The following is an 8,955-nucleotide window of genomic DNA, read 5'->3' as shown; positions in this document are numbered from 1 at the left end:
CCAACATCACAGCTCAGAAGCATCAATTCTTCAGCATTCAGCTTTCTTTATGGTCCAGCTCTCACATCCATACATGACTACTGGAAAAACCAAAGCTTTGACTAGATGGACCGTTGTTGACAAAGCAATGTCTCTCTATTTTAATATGATGTCTAGGTTGGTCATAGCTTTTCTTCCAAGGAGCAAGTGTCTTTTAATTTCATGGCTGCAGTCACCATCTGCAGGGATTTTGGAGCCCAAGAAAATAAAGTCTCTCACTGTTTCCACCGTCTCCCCATCTATTTGCCATGAAGTGATGGGACTGAGTGTTCTTGCCTGGAGAATCCCAGAGACGGGGGAGCCTGGTGGGCTGCCGTCTATGGGGTCACACAGAGTCAGACACAACTGAAGTGACTAAGCAGCAGCAGTAGATGGGACTGAACGCTATGATCTTAGTTTTCTGAACGTTGAATTTTAAGCCAGCTTTTCACTCTCCTCTTTCACTTTCATCAAGAGGCTCTTTACTTCTTCTTCACTTTCTGCCATAAGGGTGGTGTCACCTGCATAACTGAGGTTATTGATATATCTCCCACAGTCTTTAGCCCAGCTTGTGCTTCATCCAGCCTGGCATTTCACATGATGTGCTCTGCATATAGGTTAAAGAAGCAGGGTGACAACATACAGCCTTGACGTACTCCTTTCTCAATATGGAGCCAGTCCATTGTTCCATGTCCAGTTCTAACTGTTGCTTCTTGACAAACATACAAGTTTCTCAGGAGGCAGGTAAGAAGTCTGGTAGTTTCATCTCTTGAAAAATTTCCCACAGTTTGTTGTAATCCACACAGTCAAGGCTTTAGTATAGTCAATTTGAAGCAGTGGCAGTGGCTCAGTCATGTCTGACTGTTTGCAACCCCATGGATTATGCAGTCCATGGAATTCTCCAGTCAGTAATAATGAAGTGGGTAACTATTCCCTTCTCCAGGGGACCTTCCTAACCCAGGGATTGAACACAGGTCTTCCACATTGCAGGTGGATTCTCTACCATCTGAGCCACCAGGGAAGCAATGAAGCAGAAGTTTTTCTGGAATTCTCTTGCTTTTTCTATGATCCAACAGATGTTGGTAGTTTTATCTCTGTTTCCTCAGCTTTCTCTAAATCCAGCTTGAACATCTGAAAGTTCTCGATTCTCATAATGTTGAAGCCTGGCTTGGAGAATTTTGAGCATTACTTTCCTAAGTGTGTTTCATGAGTGCATTTGTGTGGTAGTTTGAACATTCTTTGGCATTACCTTTCTTTGAGATTGAAATGAAAACTGACCTTTTCCAGTCCTGTGGCCACTGCTGAGTTTTCCAAATTTGCTGGCTTATTGAGTGCAGCACGTTCACAGCATCATCTTTTAGTATTTGAAATAGCTCAGCTGGAATTCCATCACCTCCATTAGCTTTGTTTGTAGTAACGCTTCCTAAGGCCCACTTGACTTCACATTCCAGGATGTCGGCTGTAGGAAAGTGATCACACCATCGTGGTTATCTGGGTCATAACAATCTTTTTTGTATCGTTCTTCTGTGTGTTCTTACCACTTTTTCTTCTGTTTCTGTTAGGTCCATACCATTTCTGTCCTTAATTTTGACCATCTTTGCATGAAATTTCCCTTGGTATCTCTAATTTTCTTGAATATATCTCTAGTCTTTCCTGGTCTATTGTTTTCCTCTTTTTCTTTGCATTGATCACTGAGGAAGACTTTCTTATCTCTCCTTGCTATTCTTTGGAACTCAGCATTCAAATAGGTATATCTTTCCTTTTCTCCTTTACCTTTTGCTTCTCTTCTTTTCCCATTTGTAAGGCCTCCTCAGACAACCATTTTTCCTTTCTACATTTTGTTTTCTTGAGGATGGTCTTCATCACTGCCTCCTGTACAATGCTATGAACTTCCATCCATAGTTCTTCAGGCACTCTATCAGATCTATTTATTTGAATCTATTTGTCACTTCCACTTTGTAATCGTAAAGCATTTAATTTAGGTCATATAGTTCCAAAGAATAGCAAAGAGAGATAAAAAAGCCTTTTTCAGTGATCAGTGCAAAGAAATAGAAGAAAACAATAGAATGGGAAAGACTAGAGATCTCTTCAAGAAAATTAGAGATACTATGGGAACATTTCAGGCAAAGATGGGTTCAATAAAGGACAAAAATGGTAGGGACCCAACAGAAGCATAAGATATTAAGAAGAGGTGGCAACAATACATAGAAGAACTATACACAAAAGATCTTCATGACTCAGATAATCACGATAGTATGATCACTCACCTAAAGTCAGACATCTTGGAATGTGAAGTTAAGTGGGCCTTTAGGAAGCATCACTACAAACAAAGCTAGTGGAGGTGATGGAATTCCAGTTGAGCTGTTTCAAATCCTAAAAGATGGTACTGTGAAAGTGCTGCACTCAATATGCCAGCAAATTTGGAAAACTCAGCAGTGGCCACAGGACTGGAAAAGGTCAGTTTTCATTCCAATCCCAAAGAAAGACAATGCCAAAGAATACTCAAACTACCACACAATTGCACTCATCTCACACGCTAGTAAAGTAATGCTCAAAATTCTCCAAGCCAGGCTTCAGCAACACGTGAACCGTGAACTTCCAGATGTACAAGCTGGATTTAGAAAAGGCAGAGGAACCAGAGATCAAATTGCCAACATCCCTGGATCATCAAAAGAGCAAGAAAGTTCCAGAAAAACATTTCTGCTTTATTGACTATGCCAAAGCCTTTGACTGTGTGGATCACAATAAACTGTGAAAAATTCTGAAAGAGATGGGAATACCAGACCACCTGACCTGCCTCTTGAGAAACCTGTATGCAGGTCAGGAAGCAACAGTTAAAACTGGACATAGAACAACATACTGGTTCCAAATAGGAAAAGAGTACGTCAAGGCTGTATATTGTCACCCTGCTTATTTAACTTATATGCACAGTACATCATGAGAAACGCTGGGCTGGAAGAAGCACAAGCTGGAATCAAGATTGTGGGGAGAAACATCAATAACTTCAGATATGCAGATGACACCACCCTTATGGCAGAATGTAAAGAAAAACTAAAAAGCCTTTTGATGAAAGTGAAAGAAGAGAGTGAAAAAGTTGGCTTAAAGCTCAACATTCAGAAAACGAAGATCATGGCATCCGGCCCCATCACTTCATGGCAAATAGATGGGGAAACAGTGGAAACAGTGTCAGACTTTATTTTTTGGGACTCCAAACTCACTGCAGATGGTGATTGCAGCCATGAAATTAAAAGACGCTTACTCCTTGGAAGAAAAGTTATGACAAACCTAGACAGCATATTGAAAAGCAGAGACATCATTTTGTCAACAAATGTCTGTCTAGTCAAGGCTATGGCTTTTCCAGTGGTCATGTGTGGATGTGAGTGTTGGACTATAAAGAAAGCTGAGCGCTGAAGAATTGATGCTTCTGAACTGTGGTGTTGGAGAAGACTCTTGAGAGTCCCTTGGACAGCAAAGAGATCCAACCAGTCCATCCTAAAGGATATTGGTCCTGGGTGTTCATTGGAGGGACTGATGTTGAAGCTGAAACTCCAATACTTTGGGCACCTGATGCGAAGAGCTGACTCATTTGAGAAGATCCTGATGCTGGGAAAGATTGAGGGCAGGAGGAGAAGGGGATGACAGAGGATCAGATGGTTGGATGGCATCACCAACTCAATAGACATGCATTTGGGTGAACTCCAGGAGTTCGTGATGGACAGGGAGGCCTAGAGTGCTGTGGTTCATGGGGTCACAAAGAGTCGGACACAACTAAGCCACTGAACTGAACTGAGTAGTCTAGTGGTTTTCCCTCCTTTTTAAGTCTGAATTTTTCAGTACGGATCTTATGATCCAAGCTACAGTGAGCTCCTGGTCTTGTTTTTGCTGACTGTATAGCACTTCTCCATCTTCAACTGCAAAGAATGAAATCCATGTGATTTCAGTATTGACCATCTGTTAATGTCCACGTGTAGAGTCTTCTCTTGTGTTGTTGGAAGATGGTATTTGCTATAACCAGTGTGTTCTCTTGGCAAAACTCTGTTATCCTTTGCTCTGTTTCATTTTGTACTCCAAGATCAAACTTTCCTGTTACTCTAGGTATCTCTTGACTTCCTACTTTGCATTCCCGTCCCCTATGATGAAAAGGATATCTTTTTCTCATGTTAGTTCTAGAGTGCCTTATAGGTCTTCATAGAACTGTTCAATGAGGACCCAGCACAGCCATAAATAAATAAATAATGATAGTGATTATATTAGCTTCTCAATCACGTCCAACTCTTTGTGATCCCATGGACTATAGTCCACCAGGCTCCTCTGCCCATGGAATTCTGCAGGCAAAAATACTGGACTGGGTAGCCATACTCTTCTCCAGGGGATTTTCCAGACCCAGGAATTGTACCTGGGTCTCCTGCATCACAGGCAGATTCTTTACCATCTCAACCACCAGGGAAGACAAAAAAAAAAAATATATATATATATATATATATATATGTATGTACAGATGGGACATTGACCTCAGAAGCGGAGTGGATTTAATGACTGTAATAGGAATAAGATCAGAGTAGCAACCTTGACTGGCAGGGATCTGTGGTGATTGCTTATAGACCATGGTGCGCTTGTCAAGATCTGTACATGTTCTGAGATGTCACCCCACATGTAAGCTAGCAAGTTAGTTGGCCACAGTGTCATGAATAATGACAAAGGACATAAGACTTCTGGGTCAAAGGCAAAGGACAGTTTATTACAGTAATAACAGCAGCCACATATTATTAATAACATTTGAGCTGGTTCCCAGAACCCCAAATTCTGCAGGATGACAGCTAGTTGACGTCTGAACATGCAGTGGGTTCCTGAGCTTAGAAAATCCCAATATTTTTTTGGAGTTACAAGAAAACTTTTCCCATCTGTGCCCCGTAAGAATATATTATCTTTATTATTGAACAGAATGCACTCTACTCTGGAAGGAGACATTATATATATTTCCTGAAGTTGTTTCCTCTATGAACATTCATTCAGATTGTCTAAGACAATGGCAACCCACTCCAATACTCTTGCCTGGAAAATACCATGGACGGAGGAGCCTGGTAGGCTGCAGTCCATGGGGTCGCTAAGAGTTGGACACGACTGAGCAACTTCACTTTCATTTTCACTTTCATGCATTGGAGAAGGAAATGGCAACCCAATCCAGTGTTCTTGCCTGGAGAATCTCAGGGACGGGGGAGCCTGGTGGGCTGCCGTCTATGGGGTCGCACAGAGTCAGACATGACTGAAGAGACTTAGCAGCAGGATAATTGCTCATAAAACTGTCTGGGACATCTGCTCATAAAACATGCAGAAACCTGAGACATACCTGGAGAATTGCCTCCCCAAAGAATCTGTTCCTTGCTTCAATGCCATCCTCACTTGGAGCATATTTTCCCAAGAGTGTGCCACTCTATCAACTAGTCTATAACATGACCAATAGGGACTGGAACCAAGTCCATTCAGTTTATCTTGGCATCTCACTAAGGCTGACATTGGACAGGACTCCAAGCAGCAAGACAAGCTAATCGGCAGTACTGACTTCAGATTCTCCAACCTCCCACACAGTGTCCTGGGTTCAACCAGCTAAACAAGTCCCTTTAACTATCAAGGTCTGTCTTCAAAAATCAAGTGACTTTCTCTAAGTTTCTGTGTTGACCTTTCCACTGGAAATAAAGCATCACGCTACATTCTGCAGGAAGTATGCTTGATTGTACAGACTCTGCTTTGGCCTGTAAGGAGAGTCTTTCATCTCTAACAATCCTGATCACTGACTTTTTCTTATTCATATTTCTCTGTTTTTAAAATTTTTCTTGAAGCATAGTTGATTTTCAATGAGTATATTTTTTCCATTCCATTTCCACAGGTTATTAAATAGGACCTTGTTTTTTTCAGCCTGTGTATAATGATTTGCAACTCCTAATCCCAAACTCCCTATCCTTCTCTCTCCCAGCTCTCCTCCCCATGTCAGCAACCACAAAGTCTGTTCTCTATGTCTGTGAGTCTCTTTTTTGTTTCATAGCTATGTTCATTTGTATCATATTTTACATTCCACATATAAGTGACATCATATGGTATTTGTCTCTCCCCTTCTGACTTACTTCACTTAGTATGATAATCTCTAGGTCCACCTGTGCATGTGTGTGTGTGTGCACGTGTGCTAAGTCACTTCAGTCATGTCTGACTCTATGAGACCTTATGGATTGTAGCCCACCAGGCTCCTCTGTCCATGGGATTCTCTAGGCAAGGATACTGGAGTGGGTTGCCTGGTCCTCCTTCAGGGGATATTTCGGACCCAGGGATCCAACCCACATCTCTTAGATCTCCTGCTTGGCAGGCAGGTTCTTTACCACTAGCACCACCTATGTAGCTGCAAATGACATTGTTATTATTGATGGTTGAGTAATATTCCATTGTAAATATGTACCACATCTTTATCCATTCATCGTTGATGGGCATTTAAGTTGTTTCCATGCCTTAGACATTGTAAATAGTGCTGCTTTGAACATAGGGAGGCTTGTACCTTTTCAAATTATAGTTTCGTCTGGATATGTGTTTAGGAGTGCAATTGCTGGATCATGTAGCAGCTCTATTTTTGTTTTTTTGAGGATGTCCATACTGTTTTCTTTTCATATTATTCATGGGGTTCTCAAGGCAAGAATACTGAAGTGGTTTGTCATTCCCTTCTCCAGTGGACCATGTTTTGTCAGAACTCTCCATCATGACCCATCTGTCTTGGGTGGCCCTTCATGGTATAGCTCATAGTTTCATTGAGTTAGACAAGGCTGTGATCCATGTGATCAGTTTGGTTAGTTTTCTGTGACTGTGGTTTCCATTATGTCTGCCCTCTAAATTAGGATAAGGATAAGAGGCTTATGGAAGTTTCCTAATGGAAGGGACTGGCTGTGGGGAATCTGGGTCTTGCTCTGATGGGTGGCACTGTGCTCAGTAAATCTTTAATCCAATTTTCTGTTTATGGATGTGGCTTTGTTCCCTCCCTGCAGTTTAGCCTCAGGTGTTAATGGTGACCTCTTTCAAAGGACTTATGCCAGCATGCCCCGCAGCTCCCAAGACTGTTGAAGTCAGTGCTTCTGACTCCATGGCAGGCCACTGTCGACCCACGCCTCCAGCAGAAACTCCTGGAGACTCACAGGCAAATCTGCCTCAGTCTCTTGTGGGGTCACTGCTCCTTTCTCCTGGGTCCTGGTGTACACAAGGTTTTGTTTGTGCCCTCCAAGAGTGTTTCCCCAGTCCTGTGGAAGTTCTGTGATCAAATCCCACTGGCCTTCAAAGTAAAGTTCCCTGGGAGTTCTCAGTCCCTTTGCTGGACCCCCAGGTTGAGGAATCTGTTGTGGGCCTTAGAACTTTGCAACAGTGTGAGAACTTCTTTAATGAAAGTGCTGCACTCAATATGCCAGTAAATTTGGAAAACTCAGCAGTGGCCACAGGACTGGAAAAGGTCAGTTTTCATTCCTGTCTCAAGGCAACGTCAAGGAATCTTCAAACTACCACACAATGGCACTCATCTCACACGCTAGCAAAGTGATGTTCAAAATTCTCCAGGCCAGGCTTCAACAGTACATGAAACGTAAACTTCCAGAAGTTCAAGCTGGATTTAGAAAAGGGAGAAGAACCAGAGATCAAATTGCCAACATCCGTTGGATCATCAAAAAATCAAGAGAGTTCCAGAAAAATATCTACTTCTGCTTTATTGACTACACCAAAGCCTTTGACTGTGTAGATCACAACAAAGTGTGGAAAATTCTTCAAGAGATGGGAATACCAGACCACCTGACCTGCCTCCTGAGAAATCTGTATGAAGGTCAAGAAAAACAGTTAGAACTGGACATAGAACAGACTGGTTCCAAATTGGGAAAGGAATATATCAAGGCTGTATACGGTCACCCTGTTTATTTAACTTATAAGCAGAGTACATCATGCAAAATGCCCAGGCTGGATGAAGCACAAGCTGGAATCAAGATTGCTGGGAGAAATATCAATAACCTCAGATACACAGATGACACTACCCTTACAGCAGAAAGTGAAGAGGAACCAAAGAGCCTCTTGATGAAAGTGAAAGAGGATAGTGAAAAAGTTGGCTTAAACTCAACATTCAGTGACACGTGTACCCCAGTGTTCATTGCAGCACTGTTTATAATAGCCAGGACATGGAAGCAACCTAGATGCCCATCAGCAAATGAATGGATAAGAAAGCTGTGGCACATATGCACAATGGAGTATTACTCAGCCATTAAAAAGAATACATTTGAATCAGTTCTAATGAGGTGGATGAAACTGGAGCCTATTATACAGAGTGAAGTAAGCCAGAAAGAAAGACACCAATACAGTATACTAACGCATATATATGGAATTTAGAAAAATGGTAATGATAACCCAGTATGCGAGACAGCAAAAGAGACACAGATGTATAGAACAGTCTTTTGGACTCTGTGGGAGAGGGGAGGGTGGGATGATTTGGGAGAATGGCATTGAAACATATATAATATCATATAAGAAACTAATCGCCAGTCGAGGTTCAATGCAGGATATAGGATGCTTGGGGCTGGTGCACTGGGATGACCCAGAGGGATGGTACAGGGAGGGAGATGGGAGGGGGTCCAGGATGGGGAGCACGTGTACACCCGTGGCGGATTCATGTTGATGTATGGCAAAACCAATACAATATTGAAAAGTAATTAGCCTCCAATTAAATAAATTTAAATTAAAAAAAAAAAACAACATTCAGAAAATTAAGATATTGGCATCTGGTCCTGTCAGTTCATAGCAAAGGGAAACAATGGAAACAGTGAGAGACTTTATTTTCTTGGGCTCCAAAATCACGGTGTATGGTGACCATAGCCATGAAATTAAAAGACGCTTATTCCTTGGAAGAAAAGCTGTGATCAACCTAGACAGCAT

This window comes from Bos javanicus, chromosome 1, assembly GCF_032452875.1.
Source record: "Bos javanicus breed banteng chromosome 1, ARS-OSU_banteng_1.0, whole genome shotgun sequence".
Taxonomy (NCBI): Eukaryota; Metazoa; Chordata; class Mammalia; order Artiodactyla; family Bovidae; genus Bos; species Bos javanicus.
This window is presented reverse-complemented; position numbering follows the sequence as displayed.